Source organism: Bubalus kerabau, chromosome 12, assembly GCF_029407905.1.
Source record: "Bubalus kerabau isolate K-KA32 ecotype Philippines breed swamp buffalo chromosome 12, PCC_UOA_SB_1v2, whole genome shotgun sequence".
NCBI classification, from domain to species: domain Eukaryota; kingdom Metazoa; phylum Chordata; class Mammalia; order Artiodactyla; family Bovidae; genus Bubalus; species Bubalus kerabau.
In genome coordinates, this window is record NC_073635.1 from 25,142,731 (window position 1) to 25,159,633 (window position 16,903).

The following is a 16,903-nucleotide window of genomic DNA, read 5'->3' on the forward strand; positions in this document are numbered from 1 at the left end:
GGTAGTTTTTATTTTTATTTATTTATTTATTTATTTTTAATTTTATTTTATTTTTAAACCTGAAACACTGTATTAGTTTTGCCAAACATCAAAACGAATCCACCACAGGTAGTTTTTAAATAGTTGCATTTTATTTTAAAATACACAGATTTCATAAACAAACCAGAAATGAAATGTCTGATACATTTAAAATCCAAAAAAGTATTAGCTTATTACAAAGCATAAAATTCAAACATAAATTTATCTTAAAATGTTTATTATTAGATAAAATTTAAAAATTATTACTAAAAATATGATAGACACTACATTAAGGTAAAGAAAAATCAATCATAAAATTTTTGCTATCAAGTAGTCTAAAAAATTAAAATATTCATATTGTAAACAAATCACACAGCATAGTCTAGAAAAAATCAAAACAGTGAAAAAGGCTAACTCCAAAATAATTCTCTTTTCTAAAGAGAGGGGTGCAAGACTGAGGGAAAAACCTAAGACAACAGATTTTATACCCAAATGATTTTCCACTTGGAGAAATTTCACCTACTCCAATTTTGTGATTTGTTGTGTTCTTCCAGTTGCCTCCGAGGTCCAAGCTGTCTGGAATAATATTCTGAATGTTAGCACTTGCATGAAGTTAGTATAGCTTTAATGTTTCTGCCAAATGTCATTACCTCATTTCTCAAACTGAACTGTGGAAATAACTGGAATCATCTCATACAGACCTTTGATTAGTTGAAATGAAAAAATGAGAAAAGCAAGGACATGATAGCTAGTGAAACTCTTCTACGCTTTGTGATTCAAATTGCATCAATATGACTTACCAACTCTACCAACATTTTCTTAATTTGAGATGTGAGGCTAGACCACGGAAAAGTAAATGATTAGATGTTTATATGATTCAGATTCTGTGCCTGTTAGCCAATGGATTGATTCATTTTGATCCACAAAAAGTCAGCCAGCCACATAGACAACGTCAAGAACATAAGCCAAAGATCTAAAAACAATCAAAGAATCTTGGTAGCTTCCAATTTAGGACAGAGTGAAAAAAGGTCAGAGACAATGTCTGGTACCTTACTGATACCCCTTCCCCTCAGTTCTGCCCTCCAAGAATGGCATATGATTGTATGTGTGGGTATGTGTGCAATTATATTCTCATACATTCAAATCTCACTCTTCACAGGTACCATAATTGTGAATTCACCTACTTTCTAAAATTTATAACCCCCCAATCAATATCACACTAAAAATCACTTTTGTGATAATTCATGAACATGCAGGAAAAAAAAAATTGAGTTGTCCAAAGTATTCGTTTTCAGCTGCGGTTAGGCAAGGAGACACTCTGGTTTCTTGCTTCAGTCTAACACAGACACGACCAGAGGATCGAGATCACGGGAGCAGTGGTGAAGCTCCAGCAATGGGATCGGGGGTTTGAATTCTAATTCTGCCACCTATTAGTGCGGCAGCCCCAAGCAAGTCACTTAACATTTCTGAACTTTATTTTCTCTTTTGTAAAAATAAGGAGAATAGAATATACTATGGTGAGTTGTTTTAAGGATTGAAAATTATACACTGTGTGAGATATGCATACCCCCTAGGAGCTGATCTGATGGTTACCACAACTTTATAGAACACGTAGCTACTACGAATATCAAGAATCCACTGTATCTAGACACTGGTGATAAGATTCTGAGGCATCACAGAGACTTACATTTGCACTCTAAAATGCCTGGAAGATAGCATTCTTACCCCAGACCTTATGTTCCCTTATTTTTACATACACCTCGGTGTTATTACATTTTAACTACAGGAATTTATGTGCTATCTAGCTTTCTACAATCAATCTTTGCTATATGAGACTGAATAGCAAATAAAAGGAAAGTGCTATTTTTAAGTTGGTAGATGACAGAAAACATGTTCTATTAACTAATGCACGTGTGCTAATCACTTCAGTCATATTCAATTCCTTGTGACCCCATGGACTGTAGCCTGCCAGCCTCCTCTGTCAATGGGATTCTCCTGGTGAGAATACCGGAGTGGGTTGCCATGCCCTCCTCCAGGGGATTTTCCTGACCCAGGGATTGAACTCGTGTCTCTTATGTCCCCTGCATTGTCAGGCAGCTTCTTCACCATTAGTGTCACCTGGGAAGCTCCCTATTAACTAATGGCTAATACCTAAAGCAGTCTTATGAGGTGTAGATTTATGTGCTTATATTTAGCCTGAAATATCTTCCTAGGAGTTATTATGTTGCTTATCTTTTCAGTTACTAAATCAGTTCAGTTCAGTCGCTCAGTCATGTCCAACTCTGCGACCCCATGGACTGCAGCACGCCAGGCTTCCCTGTCTATCACCAACTCCCAGAGCTTACTCAAAGTCATGTCCATTGAGTCAGTGATGCCATCCAACTATCTCATCCTCTGTTGTCCCCTTCTCCTCCCGCCTTCAGTCTTTTCCAGCATCAAAGTCTTTTCCAATGAGTCAATTCTTTGCATCAGGTGACCAAAGTATTGGAGTTTTAGCTTCAGCACCAGTCCTTCCAATGACAGGACTCATTTCCTTTACCATGGACTGGTTGGATCTCCTTGCAGTCCAAAGGACTCTCAAGAGTCTTCTCCAACACCACAGTTCAAAAGCATCAATTCTTCGGCGTTCAGCTTTCTTTATAGTCCAACTCTCACATCCATACATGACTACTGGAAAAATCATAGCTTTGACTAGACGCACCTTTGTCAGCAAAGTAATATCTCTGCTTTTTAATATGCTGTCTAGGTTGGTCATAGCTTTTCTTCCAAGGAGCAAGCATCTTTTAATTTCATGGCTTCAGTTACCATCTGCAGTGATTTTGGAGCCCATAAAAATAAAGTTTCTCACTGTTTCTTTGTTTCCCCATCTATTTGCCATGAAGTGGTAGGACCAGATGTCATGATCTTACTTTTCTGAATGCTGAGTTTTAAGTCAAAATTTTCACTCTCCTCTTTCACTTTCATCAAGAGGCTCTTTAGTTCATCTTCACTTTCTGCCATAAGGGTGGTGTCATCTGCGTATCTGAGGCTATTGATATTTTCCCAGCAGTCTTGATTTCATCTTATGCTTCATCCAGCCTGGCATTTTGCATGATATGCTCTGCATAGAAGTTAAATAAGCAGGGTGACAACATACAGCTGTGACATACTCCTTTCCTGATTTGGAATCAGTCTGTTGTTCCATGTTCAACTGGCCAAGTGCAAAGTGTGTGGGGCTGTAACCTGGGCTTGCAGTTTGCCTAGTGGTCCTTACCCTGCTTCTCCTTCCTGGATCATCTTTTTTTTTTTTTTTTTTTTTTTGTCACCCAGCGAGGCTTATGGGCTCTTAGTTCCCTAACCACAGATGGACCTCAGCCTTGTCTAACTCAATGAACTATGAGCCATGTCATGTAGGGCCACCCAAGACGGATGGGTCATGGTGGAGAGTTCTGACAAAACATGGTCCACTGGAGAAGGGAATGGCAAACCACTTCAGTATTCTTGCCTTGCGAACCCCATGAACAGTTCCTAAATACCTAGTTTTATCAAACACTGATCTGTAACTTCAGAGTACACTATTAGCCCACATCTTTCTTCCTCCTGGTTGTGATTCATTTATAAAAGCTTCTTTAACTTCCATCTCCACCTAAAGTTCATCTTTCTACCCTCTGAAACCTTCCAGAAAAATTCAGAACACAGGAAAAACCAACTAGGATGGGATACAACACCTGAGTTAATTATCTAAACACTAGAATAGAATCTCTTGAACTCCGTGTGTAGGAAGACAGATTCCTCCCATTCTCTGACAATGTGTTCCTCCATGGATCAGTATTACAGACAGTATCGTATGCTTCTTAAAATGGCAGAGCAAAAAAACGTTTACTGAAATCTACAAGGTGCCTCTGTTGTCATAGAAACTATAAAATGTAGTTGTCCATTTTGCTTGTTCTACCACAAAAATGGGAAAAGAACTAAGAAACTCTGTTCAAAAATGGACCTACTAGACCGAGACAAACACTTAACTTATTATTAAAAACATTGCCGCTGCTGCTGCTAAGTCACTTCAGTCGTGTCCGACTCTGTGTGACCCCATAGACGGCAGCCCACGAGGCTCCCCTGTCCCTGGGATTCTCCAGGCAAGAACACTAGAGTGGGTTGCCATTTCCTTCTCCAGTGCATGAAAGTGAAAAGTGAAAGGGAAGTCACTCAGTTATGTCTGACTCTCAGCGACCCCATGGACTACAGCCTACTAGGTTCCTCCATCCATGGGATTTTCCAGGCAAGAGTACTGGAGTGGGGTGCTATTAAATCTAAAATTTCACAAGTTCAGGAGCTCTTGATATCATTCTGGATTTAATTTTAGGAAATACATGGCCCTCATAAGATCAGCAAACAATATGCATTTTCAAGGAGCCTCTGATTACGAGGGTTTAATTTGGCTAGGCTCAAGTTTAGAAGGGAAAAACTGAGTCACAGTTTTTTTTCCTATAACTATATACTCTAACTAGACCACTTTTTCAATGGCCAAGTACAAGTTGCATTTGGAGTCACTCCAAGGGGGAAATACAGCCCTGCATGCGTCATTTGAGTTTGGTGCTTCTTCACCACCCCGTTGTGCATCTGTATGCCCGCAACCACATCACCCCACAAACCTGACAGCTCTATTTGTCAGGGAGGTTTTGTTGCAGCAGCTTTTACGCTTGTAACATTTGGTTTCCATCCATTCTGTATGTGGTTTTGGAACTAATATTCCAGAGTCCCACTTAGTTAGGTAATAGAAGAGGTGACCACGCTTGAAATAATTTAGCAAGAGTTACAAAAAAGCTAAAGCACTGCATCCAGAGGTTTCATCAGACCACACTTTCAAGCAAGATTTCTGGAACTGTACTTCCTGTTTATTCCCAGTCAGAACTATTGGGAAGCTCTCCATTCTTGTGGTAACAGTACTTGAGATTCAATAGTAACTAAAAACCAGAAACCATGACATAATCTGAGATCACTCTGAGTTTGGGGGAAAGCTACTGTTTCTTTCCATTTCTCCAATTGAATTTCTGCATTTTTTTAAATAACAGTTAGAAAATATATCTGACCCACTTAAATTATTTTACAGCTATTTCATATAACTCTAAAACATGCAGAGAGTACAGTCTAGTACCCTGTGATAGTGTTACTTGCTCCTTCGTGTTCAACTCTTTGTGACCCTATGGATTGTAGCCCATTAAACTCCTCTGTCCATAGAATTCTCCAAGCAAGAATACTGGAGTGGGTTGCTCTTCTCCAGGGGATCCTCCCAACCCAAGAAGCAAACCTGGGTCTCCTGCACTACAGGCAGATTCTTTACCATCTGAGCCACCAGAGAAATCCACAGTCTAGTAGTAGAAGAGACAATACATAAACATCAAAGTTCAAAATACCACCCAACATATCATATGACATATAAATAACAAAATACATTTTTAACTACAAATGTACCTAAAATAAGTGTAATTGGTAGCAGAGGACAAGGGTCCCTCCTGAGTGAGGTAGAGGACAGGGTGCTTAAGAAAGTGTTCCAAGATGATCAGATGTTTTATGCTGAAGACCTTCGGTTAAATGGGGGAGGAGGGAATGCATGGCGGGGTTAAAGAAAACAATGTAAATAGGACTATGCAGACCAAAAATCCAGTGTATACATATGAGAATTATGAATAAGACAGATGAGCCATTACCCCGGTTTCATGTTAGATATTTGTGGAAGTTAAAAGAAGTTGAAGGTCAGAGAGTTGAGTTAGTGAGAGAGAGCGAAGTTAATGAGTCTGAGCTTCACTCAGTCACTTGAACAGAAGGCATTTCAGTGTGTGATTAAGCCTAGGCACTGTTCCCTCTTCTCCACACGTCCAACCACATCCACATCTGGGGTTTGACTCTTGACCTTGGGTCTTGCAAGTTATCCGATCTTCGGTGAGCTGCTGAACTCTTTGAGCTGTTAAACAATAATACTAGTCATTTCAAAGGATTCTTGTGTCGATTAATTAAGTCTACCCACATAAACTACTTAGAACTGTGCCTACCACAAAGTAAACTCCCCAGTATTGCTATTATAATTGAGCTTAAAATATTATAAATCAAAGATTTAGGAAAGTGTCTAAATATACTGGAGAAGGGTGACTGTAAGAAATAAGAGCACTGAGGAGAATACCACCAATTTCTTAAATATGTGATGATTAAGGGCTAATAAGGTAGTAACAGTGGGAAAATACAGGAAGGAAAAGATGTCAGAAATATTCCAAAGGCAAATTTGTCAGGATTTAGGGACTGGTTATCTTTGGGAGGTGCTAAAAAGGAATGAATCGAGGAGGCTCCAAGATTTTGTTACTCTTCCTTTATAAATATTAGGAAATAAATTAAGAGTGTGAGAGAGAATTTGAATGAAAAGATCATGAATTCTGTCTTAAATATGATGAGTCTCAAGTGCTTATAAGACATTGAGGTGGAGATATCTGTGAGACCCCTGACCAAGTAGAACTAGAGTTTATGAGAGAGAGGTCTGGAGGGAAGTGAAAAACATGAGCTAAAGGTAATAAGATAGAATCTGGATGAAAAAGAAAAGAGAGGAACAAGGATATTAGTTTGGAGAACACCAATCTTTGCAGGGAGGAAAAAGAGTAACTAAGATTTTTAAAGAAGAAACAATCTGATGTAAGAGATTGTTATATCTGGAAGATGGCCATTTTCAGAGGCCAAAGAATGAAAATTTCCAAAAAGTGTGAATTAGTTATCAAGATGTAATGCTACCGAAGTAAAAGAAGTTCATTATTAACAAAAAGTTGTTACATTTATCCCCCGGAAGCTCATTGGTGATTCTTGAGAACAGATTCAAAAAATGGAAAAGGGGGAAGGCAGACTGCAAGGGCAAAAGAAATAAGTCATGGAGGCATCAAGTGTAGACCATACTTTGAAAACCAACTCTTTTGTGGTTGAACACAAAAGACATTGGACAGTAGTCTTAGAAATAAACAGAAGGTTCAAGAGGTGATTAATTTTTGTATGAATTTTTGATTATATGTTTTAAAAGAGGTAAAGGGGTAATATGCTAAGGTGCCTCCCAGTGGGAACAGAAGCTTCACCAATCAGAGGAGATGCTGGCTGGCAGGTCACACCAGTGCAGAAAAGTTGAATGAGTCCGGTTCTATAGGAGGAAGAGAAAGAGGCAGAGAGACGTTCACATCAGAGACAGAGGAGGTCATTCGCTGAAGAATTTTATGGAAAGGGTTAAAAAATCATGGCCTAAAGAGTACAAATGACAATCGAGTGATGGAAAAAGAAGAAAAGCATTTTCCCCCTATAGCAGAGAGTAAAAGAGGTGAAGATAAAGAGGCATTATGAGATTATCAGGAAAGAGTGACAATACAAACATCTGAGGGCAAGGGGAGTCAAGTTGCCGGGGGTCGTCTGATGACATGTCCAAGAGGAGCAAGGGTCATCGCTTAGAGTAAGGGAGATGTCAGAGGACTGGAAGCTGAAACATGTAGAAAATCGAAAACAGCTGCCGTGAGGAATGCAATAAGAATTTAACAAGCAAAGGATAAAGAATGTTGCATTCTTTATTGACAAGAAGCATTAAAAGCCCAAATGAGGTTACATAGCATGAATTTGCAGTGAACAAAGTCTGCACAGCTTCGTGACTTTCTGTAACATCAAACAGGTTACCTCATCTTATCGCCTCATCAGTTGTTCCTCAACGAATACTCTCCTTTTCAATTTTTCCAATATACTTTTAAATGAATCCAGAAATGAGTTAAAAATACACAATATTTGATGAAAATCTATATATCATAATACAAGAAAGACAAAGTTATATTTAATTCAATACAGCAGCAGCAGCATGTTCAATTTGCCTTTAACTACAATTCTTATCCTCACAATATTATGTTAGTGAATGATTAAATATTCTTGCCTTAGTCAAGTAATATTATACAAAATATGCTCTTATAATTACCACAGTAAATCAAAATTAATATCCAGTTGTTAATATTTTATTCCAAGGATTGGCAACTATAAACTGCAAGCTAAATCCAGCCCACCATCTGTTTTGTACATCCTGAGCTAAGAATGATTTTTACATTCATAAATGGTTGAAAAATTTAAAAAGAGTGTTTTACGATATGAAAAATGATATGTTATTAAAATTTCAGTGTTCGTAAATAATTGCATTGAAACAGAGCCATGCTCATTATTTATATATTGTCTGTGGCTGCTTCCAGACCACAAGAGCAGCATTGAGTAGCTGCAACAGACTCCATGTGGCCCACAAAGCCTAAGTCATTCACTATCTGGCCCTCCGCAGGAAAAGTCTGAGGATTCCCTTTCTATATGCTTAAAAAAATATTTATTGAGCACTTATTATGTATTGGGCTTCTGTGGTGGAACAGTGGTAAAGAATCTGCCTGCCAATGCAGAAAGCAAGAGAGGCTTTTGATTCCTGCATCAGAAGGATGCCCTGGAGGAGGAAATGGCAACCCACTCCAGTATTCTTGCCTGGGAAATCCCTTGGACAGAGGAACCTGGACGGCTTCCATCCGTGGGGTCTCAAGAGTTGGACACGACTGAGCACATACATATGGTGATAAATTAATGTCACCTGAATGATGTTTGAAGGATATCAAACCTGATTAATGCTGCACACACAGGATCCCCTCACACTGCATCACCCCTATGTATTTTTCAGAAGAGAAAACTAGAATTTCACGTGCATAAGTGGCCTCATAAGTAATAAAGTGGAAGCCAGAACTCAAGCCTTGTGATCCTCGCCCATTGCACCACCTCACATCCCTCATACCAGTAAAAATGGGGATGATTATTAAATCATAAGGTCTATGTGAGAACTGATCATGTGAATAACCTTTTAAATGTGTTAACTTTTAAAGCTATCAAAACTATGCAAATGCTAGAAAGCATTATCATTACAAAGTAATGGGAAGAAGGATATATAAGCAATGAATAAAAGATAGAATGTGAAAAGTGTCACCACAGAATACAAATAAATTGCTACAGTGGTTCATTTCAGTAAATGCCAAGGTTCAATGAGGGTATCAAGGAAGACTTCATGAAGAGGACAGCACTTATGCTCTGCCCAGAGGTATGAGCTAGCAAGGCTTCAATCAAGGATAGGGCTTCTCTGGTGGCTCAGATGGTAAAGAATCTGCCTGCAATGCAGGAGACCCAGGTTCAATCCCTGGGTCAGGAAGCTCTACTAGAAAAAGGAATGGCAATCCACGCCAGTATTCTTGCGTGGAGAATTCCATGGACAGAGCCTGGCGGGGCTACACTCCATGGGGTTACAAAGAATCAGACACCCTCAGTAAGGGATAATGAAAATAATATTGTGCTTACAATTTCATTTATCAAAATACTGCGGTTATTCATTCATCAAAATCATTCTCCGCACTCTGTTTGGTTGGGGTTTACCTAAGAATCATACCAAAATTAAAATTTGTGCACCTGCATACCATCTCTGTTAATACTGAGGGGTCAGAGGAGACAGGCTGACACTCTGTCCCCTGACACACAGGGGCCACTAATCACTTGATTCCAGTACATTTTCCTACTGGCCTGGAAATCATTCTCCCCACAACTCTTTAAGAAGTACCACATAAGTTCAAACCTGTCTGAAATTAAGTGGTTAACACCATATTGGATTTCAGAAGGTTTTGCTGAAAAAAAAATTACTGAATTCAATTGCTCTGGGGAATGTACTAATTTGGTTTATTTTGATCTACTTATAAGAGGTGAAATTATTTCCAACTGAATACATGTACTCCTAACTAGAAGTGAAACTTACAATTATTCAGATACTAAGGCATTATCTGAGAGCAACTTCATGTATATGCAGACTTGGAACATATTACATGATTATAACTATTCTGTATCTGAAGATAAATTTAGAGAACTGCTTATCATTCTTCTCTCTGACCATCCTTGGGCTTATTGCTCCTTTCCATGTCTTCATCAGTCATTGGTATTTTTAACACTAATCAGGATATTTTGACTCTTTTTGACTTGGATCCTATTGAAGTAGCACATTCCTTATTTTTCTAACCCTATGTGACTAAGTAGAGTAGGAAAAAGAGTCCAGATTTAGGAATGACTCATTATTACCAACCTAATAAAAATGAGAATGATGCTATGATCTAAAATCTTAACAAGTTCAGGGACTCCCCTGGTGGTCCAGTGGCTAAGACCCCATGCTCACAATAGAGGGGCTCTGGTTTGACCCCTGGTCAGGAAACCAGACCCCACATCCTGCAACTCAAGAACCCGTGTGAGACAACTAAGACCTGGCAAAGCTGGTAAAATAAATAAATAAATATTTTTAAAAAGGAGTGGGAAACCATATTTTTCAAAAAAAATAAAATTTTAATAAGTTCAAACATTCCATAGACTCTTTCCTTTACCCCTAAAAGGAAGTAAATTCAAGTGACAGATCATACTTTCTTTAGCATCATGAAATATTTAATAAAATAACTGAAAATGAAGATTCACGTTCAATGCAAGTATATCTCTATTATCAACTTATAATCTAATTCGAGATTGCTGGTACTGGGTGTCAGTTACTTAATTGCTGAAGAAAATACCAATCTTCTCCAGTCTTACCTTTCACTGCACACACCTCATGTGCAGTGAACATTTTTTTTTTATTTTTCCACTATATAAAACCTACACTTTTGCAAATAATAAAGATAAGTCTATTTTCTATCAAGTTCCAAAAGTTATATGACATGTTACCCAACAAATATTAAAATTCTTTTAGTAAGTTACTATGATACTTATTCTATTATCTGGAATACTCACCACATATCTATTCAAGTTTATTAAGTAATGGATAAGTCTACAGCAACATTCCTTCCTTTTAACTCATTCTCCCTATGTTCTGTGCTCTTCTGGAATCAAAGCAGTGTGTGAGGTCTCTATTCGATTGCCTGGAATGTAAATGTATAATATAAAAGTTTAAATGCCTGTGGTGTTAGAGAAGACTCTTGAGAGTCCCTTGGACTGCAAGGAGATCCAACCAGTCCATCCTAAAGGAGATCAGTCCTGAGTGTTCACTGGAAGGACTGATGTTGAAGCTGAAACTCCAATACTTTGGCCACCTGATGCAAAGAATGGAAAAGACCCTAATGCTGGGAAAGATGGAAAGCAGGAGGAGAAGGGGACGACAGAGGATGAGATGGTTGGATGGCATCACCGATTCAATGGACATGGGTTTGGATGGACTCTGGGAGTTGGTGATAGACAGGGAAGTCTGGTGTGCTGCAGTCCATGGGGTCGTAAAGAGTCGGATACGACTGAGTGACTGAACCGAACTGAATCAGTCAATAGTAATAATAATGATCAGAGATCCTGAGAATTGCTTTTTTAAAAAGGAAAGTGAGGCACTCGGACCACCTTAAGAAAAACGGAGTTTATCATAAGGATAGATAAGATCTAGAACTACAACTGTTAACTGACAAGCAGTTGGAACTGATAAATCTCTAGAAGCAATATCTCTGTCTCAGGTTCTCTCTCCTCTGGCTTTCAGTTTGCTGAGTTCTCTCCCACTAGACCAATGGCTTATCTTTTCCTTCATTTTGAATTCTTTTTACTACTTCATAGGTCCATTTTTTTTCATCATCCCTGTCATTGTGATATCTTTGATCTTAAATCTTTCTGTATCTTATGGATGAATAGATGATGATGAAGGTGGTGGTGAAGAAGAGGAAGAGAAGGAAGCAATGAAGAAGAGGAGGAGAAGGAAGGAAAGGAAGAGAGATTAGATAATAGATACACACACAGACAGGTACATAGATACCTATCTAGTTCTAGATAGATATCATAGATTTTCATTCATTTTTATATTTCCCATGTCCTTCAATTGAGTTTTAAGATTTTTCTTTTGTTCATTCTTTCTTAGGTTAATTCCTACATAATATAGAATTGCTTTCTTTTTACAAATAACATTCTATTCTATTGTATTTCTTGCTGGGTTTTGTTAGTCTAGAAAGAGAATATTGACTTTTATAAGTTGAACTAAATTTTTATTTCTGAGCTAATCCTTATTGTGTTCCCCTGGATAATTCCTCTTATAAGATATATTCTCTGTCTCTATTCTGTTTTGTTTTGTTCCCCTTTTATTGCAGTCTTTATGCTAGTTCATTTTATATTATCATTTCTCTCTGAAAGTGGTCAGCCATTGGAGAAAAAGAAAAATAGAGAGGCTTTCATTTGAGTTTTCTGCTAACCAAATATGCTTTTTGCTTAGCACAAATATTTGGTATTAAAAAGTTTTATGTGACTCACAGAATTGTCGATAAGTCCCAACTCTGTGCTGTGATCCACACCCTCTCTTTCCTTACTTGACCTCTGGAAATCTTACTCAACTAGGCAAAAGCATTGTAGATAATCTAAAATGTCATATCATTGAACTTCTGGGCAAAATGGTTATCTAAACAGATACAGTCTCCCTCCCAGCATCATCTGACAACTAGAAATCTGGAGTCAATGTGTTTTAATTCAAATTACATGCATCTTTTCTAATATAGTATTCTAATTTTACATCATAAGTGTGATTTTGTCTAGGAACAAAAACAGTGCCAAGAAATCAACTTTTTTTCTTGTTAGGTTTATTGTTAGCAAGCTTTGTATTATAGTTTGTAATTATTCTCTGTATATTGATCAAATAAAATATAAGTAATTATATAAGGTTTTAGGAACTGTCTTATTTTAAATTGTCCCAGAAGCAGGGCTTGAGACAGGAATTCAAGTGAGAGCCGTTGGAAAGCACAAGTAACACCAGTGAGGAATGGGAAATTAATATGGGGAAAAGAAGGCATCCCATAATGGCTATGCTACTACACCACCTACAACAGTAAGCAACTAAAGTTTAATCTCACAGAGGAACTTTGAGGATGCATGCAAAATATATATCTCAGAATTGTCCAACACCTGCTTATAAGAGTCATTGACTGAGGGTTGCCCTCCAGGGACTGTGGGTTCACTGGTATTTTCAGTCTGTCACGTGTACAGGCATCTCTCCACAGTTGCAGGAAAAAGAGCCTTAGTCACAGATGCAGACACCAGCAGTTGTCAATGAGCAGGATTTCCCACAGTTATGAATAGGGAACTGACCGTATTCGCCAGTTTATCCCTTGCACCAATTAGATGTACTCTGTCCCCATACTAACTTGTATCTTTTTTTTTTAATTGAGGTAAAACTGACATGCTTCCCTGGTGGCTCAGTAGTAAAGGCCAATGCAGGAGACATGGGTTTGATTTCTGGGTTCAATCCATGGCTTACAGTCTACGGGGTCACAAAAGAGTCAGACATGATTTAGTGACTAAACAACAACAACTAATTAACATATAACATTATGTTAGTTTCAGGTGTACAGCATAATGCTTCAATATTTACATATATTACAAAATGATCACCCTCACAAGTCTAGTTAACAGTCATCACCATACACATTAATATTATAGCTACAAAAGATTTTTTATGATAATTTCACTTCATCTAGTTACTGTTTCTGGTAGACAGTCACAATATTGATTAAAAAAGAAAACTACTTGGGTATAATTACTTAATTGGTATAATTACTTTAGTGTATAGTTACCCTGGCAAGCGGCCATATATCTCTTCAGGAAAAGATTGTGGACATCACTACTGCCTGTGCTTGCTGAGGCTGCAAAGTTCTTCATCGGGATGGCCCATCTTTCTCTTGGATAAATTCTGGGTCTGAGAACTGCTTCAGATCTGGACACTGGATGAGGGATCATGATTTTTGTTTGTTGTTGTTGGCACCTGACATCAATACCTGTTCTTGACCTTTTCACTTACAGAGGTACAACAAAACTTTCACTGGGTGCCCCTCTACCTCTCTGTATTTATAAAAACTCTGAGAATTGAAGTGTTTTATTTCTTTGTTTAAAAAAAAATAATCCCTACCAGGCTTCCCTGGTGGCTCAGTGGTAAAGGATCTCAGCCTGCCAATGCAGAAGACAGGGGTTCCATCCCTGATCCAGGAAGATCTCACCAAAGAAAAAAGATGAAAAAAATAACCTATCAAGAATAGTTTGAACAGTGCTTGCCTTAAGATATAAATCAAGGATCTTTCCATGCCTTGGCAAATTGTCATACAACATTTGAATCGGCTTCCAATATTTTATCCTTCCCACTTTCAGTGTGGTGAAATATCTCTGAGCGTTCCATGAATGTGAAGTTTTTCACTGGCATCTCTTTCTCTGAGATATCTTCAACCTGTCATGACCATTTTTCTCATTTATGCTGATAAGGCTGCCCTCACTGAGTTCCTCTGATCACATGTCTGGCATCTCTTAGAGGCAGTGTCCACATTTCCATGGTCAGCTATTTCTTCTTTAACCTCATTTATATTTGATCAGAATTTCACTTCTAGCATTCTCATTTTTCTTTTCTCTAATTGATTTTTGATAGCCAATTCCTTCTTTCAATTGTCCATTTCAGTAAAAGGTTACATGGCTTTGTCCCTGGGTGATAGACAATGCAGCTCTACTCTTCCATCCGTGTGGGAACTGAGTAACAGATGCGCAGTGACCAATTACCCACCCACTTTGAAAAAAGTGACACAACTGGTCACTGATCATAATGTGCCTCTGTTATTTACATAGTGATTTCTGCATTGAAGAGCTAGCAGCAAAGTTTATGCTTTATGCAATTACTTACAGTTAATATATCTTAGTAACTGCAATTTGAACTATGTCGTTGGAACTCTGGTAGTTTTTAACTGAACTGCAGCAACTGAAATCCATGTATATCAGAACCATGCAAAGCAAGGACTGCAAATCTATTCTAACAGGCTCACCTCTCTGAGCCTTTTGACTCCTTCAATCTCTGCCATGGTAGTTTCAGCATCTCCACCATTCAAGCAGAATATTATAACTGACTCCTGGTATCCTCATCAGGATACTAAATTCTGAGTCAAGTGAGAGTACTCCTATTGGTCAACTCTCCTTTATCCAGCCTTATTTTGTAATTTCTCATACAGCATTCTCAAAATTTGTTTCTAGGCACATTTTTCTGGTTCCTGACAATACATTTTAGCCTGGTCCTGCAACTCATCTGGTGAATGATTCCTTTCCTCCCAAAGCAGAGATAGTACTTCCCCTGAGGTTATGCTGAGGCTGATCTTAGATACCATAGTGGCAGTTGGAGCAGATCTAGAGGTAAGTATACTTGCAAGCATTGTTGTTGCTGTTGTTTAGTCACTACGTCATGTCTGACTCTTTTGCGACCCCATGGACTGTAGCCCACCAGGCTTCTCTGTGCATGACATTTCCCAGGTAAGAATACTGGAGTGGGTTGCCATTTCCTTCTCCAGGGTATCTTCCCAGCTCAGGGATCAAACCTGAATCTCCTTGTCTCCTGCACTGGCAAGAAGATTCTTTACCATTGGGCCCACCTAGGAAGACACTTGTAAGCATATTATCCAGCAAAACATCTGCCTCAGGTAAGGACTGTCTCTCAGTGATGTCCAGGCAAAGAAGGATTGAGAAAGGTAAAGGACTTAGCAATTTCTACAGGCCCAGCAATTTAAGGAGATTTTGGAGGAATTCTGTAGGCTACCTTTATAAGTCCAAGAGCTCACAGAGCTCTTGAAAGAGTTTAAGATTCTCAAGTCAATCCATTCTAGATAGAAGGGTCCCACTCTTTTCAGTTCCCTAATTTTCAGAAGGAGACTTGCCAGAGCTGTTATTCAGTCTCTTTTGTAATTCTGCTACTCTCACAACCAGATACTGGACCTAATTTTCAACACAACCTGTCCTCCACCTTTAGAAGACTGGAGCTTCCTCAAATACTGTCAAAGTGATTGTCTGGCTTTCACACAGTTCCCATGGCTCATGACTGACTAGTTTGAGTGTGTGGTTTTCTTCCTTTCTTCATATGTTAAATGACATGCTAAGTGAAACAAGTCAGACAGAGAAAGTCAAATACCATATGATCTCACTTTTATATGGAATCTTAAAAAAAAAATGAAAAAAACTCACAGATACAGAGAATAGAATGGGGGTTGCCAGAGCAAGGGGTGAGGTTTGGGTGAAAGGGTGAAGGTGGTCAAAAGTTACAAACAACTTCCAGTTAAAAGCAAGTCTGGGGTTTAAATGTATAACATGGTGACAATAGTTAATAACACTGTAGTATACATTTAAACGGAGAAGGCAATGGCACCCCGCTCCAGTACTCTTGCCTGGACAATCCCATGGACAGAGGAGCCTGGTAGGCTGTAGTCCATGGGGTCGCTGAGTCAGACACGACTGAGCAACTTCACTTTCACTTTTCACTTTCATGCACTGGAGAAGGAAATGGCAACCCACTCCAGTGTTCTTGCCTGGAGAATCCCAGGGACGGGGGAGCCTGGTGGGCTGCCGTCTATGGGGTCTCACAGAATTGGACACGAGTGAAGCAACTTAGCAGCAGCAGCAGCATACATTTAAAAGTTGCTAAGAGAGTAAATCTCAAAAGTTGTCATCACAAGAAAAAAAATTATGTTATATAACTGACACTAATATTTGTCAATTATATCTAATAAAAAATGTAAATAAAAATTTTAAAATAAAATGTATACATTAAAAGAAATTAGCACACAATAAGGAGAGAGAGAAAAATTTCAGAATGGCAAGAGAAAATACAGAAAAGTACAGGCAAGAGAAAGTACAGGAAGTTGGGAACTGGTTCAGAAATCACTCTCCAAACTACATATACCCCAGGACAGTTCGCTTCTGGTGGTCTAACATGGTTTCCCCAGTCCGAGGAGGAACTTCAAAGAGTAAAGTCCTTACAGAAGGGATGGACTCTCAGTGAAGATAACTTCACTCACTTCATATCTTGTCCCAGGGCTTGTGTTAATCAATGGGT

General features: G+C 38.5%; 1 long non-coding RNA gene across 3 annotated transcripts in view; it reads right to left on the reverse strand.

Annotated features, from left to right (window-relative positions):
- Positions 1-207: 207 nt before the first annotated feature.
- The window catches only part of LOC129624421 (uncharacterized), a 63,170-nt gene continuing 46,474 nt past the window's right edge, over positions 208-16,903 (reverse strand). Inside the window, exons 4-5 of one of the 3 annotated variants that reach the window (XR_008700940.1) lie at positions 13,626-13,772; positions 208-594 (exon numbers count right to left, since the gene is read on the reverse strand). This is a non-coding gene — a long non-coding RNA (uncharacterized LOC129624421). Of the gene's footprint in view, positions 595-10,476; positions 10,956-13,625; positions 13,773-16,903 lie in introns of those variants that run through there. The other 2 variants (XR_008700941.1, XR_008700942.1) reach the window with 2 other exon arrangements.